Source organism: Mandrillus leucophaeus, unplaced genomic scaffold, assembly GCF_000951045.1.
Source record: "Mandrillus leucophaeus isolate KB7577 unplaced genomic scaffold, Mleu.le_1.0 Scaffold525, whole genome shotgun sequence".
Classification (NCBI taxonomy): domain Eukaryota; kingdom Metazoa; phylum Chordata; class Mammalia; order Primates; family Cercopithecidae; genus Mandrillus; species Mandrillus leucophaeus.
The window spans coordinates 1,072,466-1,075,582 of record NW_012105642.1 but is presented as its reverse complement, the minus strand read 5'-3'; the positions used below and the strand labels follow the sequence as shown (position 1 = coordinate 1,075,582).

General features: G+C 43.2%; 1 protein-coding gene across 1 annotated transcript in view; it reads right to left on the bottom strand.

The window, feature by feature from the left end:
* CNTN4 (contactin 4) overlaps positions 1-3,117 on the bottom strand; it is a 1,034,898-nt gene that overhangs the window by 673,719 nt on the left and 358,062 nt on the right. The window lies entirely within an intron of this gene.

Sequence of the window (3,117 nt, the reverse complement as noted above, 5' to 3'; positions counted from 1 at the left end):
AGTTATAAGTAAATCATTGCTAAATATAATGCACCTCTAGCTGGGGCAAAGTAACTGAACATGGAATTTTTTTTTTTTTCTGCTAATTTGCTCCCAATAATAAGTGAGACAGCAAACAAAATATTTATTAAAAAATGACACCTTCTAGTTATAAGAAGCTAAAGTAGGGAAGGTTCCAAGATGGCCAACTAGGAACAGCTCCAGTCTACAGCTCCCAGCGTGGGCACCCCAAAAGACAGGTGATTTCTGCATTTCCAACTGAGGTACTGGGTTCATCTCAATGGGGCTTGTCAGACAGTGGTGCAGGAAAGTGGGTGCAGCCCACGGAACCTGAGCCGAAGCAGAATGAGGCATCACCTCACCCGGGAAGCGCAAAGGGTCAGGGAATTCCCTTGCCTAGCCAAGGGAAGCCATGATAGACAGCACCTAGAAAATTGGGTCACCCCCACCCTAATACTGAGCTTCTCCAATGGTCTTAGCAAATGGCACACCAAGAGATTATATCCCGCACCTGGCTTGGAGGGTCCCACACCCACAGAGCCTCCCTCATTGCTAGCACAGCAGTCTGAGATCTAACTGCAAGGCAGCAGCGAGGCTGGGGGAGGGGCGTCTGCCATTACTGAGACTTGAGTGAGTAAACAAAGCGGCCAGGAAGCTCCAACTGCCTGGAGACCACCACACATCAAGGAGGCCTGCCTGCCTCTGTAGACTCCACCTCTGGGGGAAGGGCATATCTGAACAAAAGGCAGCAGAAACTTCTGCAGACTTCAACGTCCCTATCTGACAGCTTTGAAGAGAGTAGTGGTTCTCCCAGCACAGAGTTTGAGATCTGAGAACGGACAGAATGCTGCCTCAAGTGGGTCCCTGACCCCAGAGTAGCCTAACTGGGAGGAACCTCCCAGCAGGGGCCGAATGACCCCTCATACGGCCAGGTACCCCTCTGAGAGGAAGCTTCCAGAAGAATAATCAGACAGCAACATTTGCTGTTCAGCAATATTTGCTGTTCTGCAGCCTCTGCTGGTGATACCCAGGCAAACAGCGTCTGGAGTGGACCTCCGGCAAACTCCAGTAGACCTGCATCTGAGGGTCCTGACTGTTAGAAGGAAAATAAACAAACAGAAAGGACATCCACACCAAAACCCCATCTATATGTTACCATCATCAAAGGACAAAGGTAGATAAAACCACAAAGATGGGGAGAAACCAGAGCAGAAAAGCTGAAAATTCTAAAAATCAGAGTGCCTCTTCACCTCCAAAGGAACACATCTCACTAGCAATGGAACAAAGGTGGACAGAGAATGACTTTGATGAGTTGAGAGAAGAAGGCTTCAGACGATCGGTAATAACAAACTTCTCCGAGCTAAAGGAGGATGTTTGAACCCATCTCAAAGAAGCTAAAAACCTTGAAAAAAGATTAGATGAATGGCTAACTAGAATAAACAGTGTAGAGAAGACCTTAAATGACCTGATGGAGTTGAAAACCATGGCACGAGAACTACATGACACATGCACAAGCTTCAGTAGCCAATTTGATCAACTGGAAGAAAGGGAATCAATGATCGAAGATTAAATGAATGAAATGAAGAAGAGAAGTTTAGAGAAAAAAGAGAAAAAGAAACAAACAAAGCCTCCAAGAAATATGGGACTATGTGAAAAGACCAAATCTACCTCTGATTGGTGTACCTGAAAGTGATGGGGAGAATGGAACCAAAGTGGAAAACACACTGCAGGATAGTATCCAGGAGAACTTCCCCAGCCTAGCAAGGTAGACCAACATTCAAATTCAGGAAATACAGAGAACACTACAAAGACACTCCTCGAGAAGAGCAACTCCAAGACACATAATTGTCAGATTCACCAAACTTCAAATGAGGGAAAAAATGTTAAGGGCAGTCAGAGAGAAAGGTTGGGTTACCCATAAAGGGAAGCCCATCACACTAACAGCAGATCTCTCAGCAGAAACTCTGCAAGCCAGAAGACACTGGGGGCCAATATTCAACATTCTTAAAGAAAAGAATTTTTAACCCAGAATTTCACATCCAGTCAAGCTAAGCTTCATAAGTGAAGAAGAAATAAAATCCTTTACAGACAAGCAAATGCTGAGAGATTTTGTCACCACCAGGCCTGCCTTACAAGAGCTCCTGAAGGAAGCACTAAACATAGAAAGGAACAACCGGTACCAGTCACTGCAAAAACATGCCAAATTGTAAAGATCATCGATGCTAGGAAGAAACTGCATCAACTAATGAGCAAAATAACCAGCTAACATCATAATGATAGGATCAAATTCACAATAACAACATTAACAGTAAATATAAATGGGCTAAATGCCACAATTAAAAGACACAGACTGGCAAATTGGATCAAGAGTCAAGACCCATCAGCATGCTGTATTCAGGAGACCCATCTCACATGCGGAGATACACACAGGCTCAAAAAATAAAGGGATGGAGGAAGATCTACCAAGCAAATGGAAACCAAAAAAAAAGCAGGGGTTGCAATCCTAGCCTCTCATAAAACAGACTTTAAACCAACAAAGATCAGAAGAGGCAAAGAAGGCCATTACATAATGGTAAAGGGATCAATTCAACAAGAAGAGCTACCTATCCTAAAAATATATGCACCCAATACAGGAGCACCCAGATTCACAAAGCAAGTCCTTAGAGACTTACAAAGAGACTTAGACTTCCACACAATAATAATGGGAGACTTTAACACCCCACTGTTAACATTAGACAGATCAACAAGACAGAAAGTTAACAAGGATATCCAGGAATTGAACTCAGCTCTGCACCAAGCAGACCTAATAGACATCTATAGAACTCTCCACCCCAAATCAACAGAATATATATTCTTCTCAGCACCATATCACATTTATTCCAAAACTGACAACGTAGTTGGAAGTAAAACACTCCTCAGCAAATGTAAAAGAACAGAAATTATAACAAACTGTCTCTCAGACCACAGTGCAATCAAACAAGAACTCAGGATTAAGAAACTCACTCAAAACCACTCAACTACATGGAAACTGAACAACCTGCTCCTGAATGACTGCTGGTTACATAACGAAAGGAAGGCAGAAATAAAGATGTTCTTTGAAACCAATGAGAACAAAGA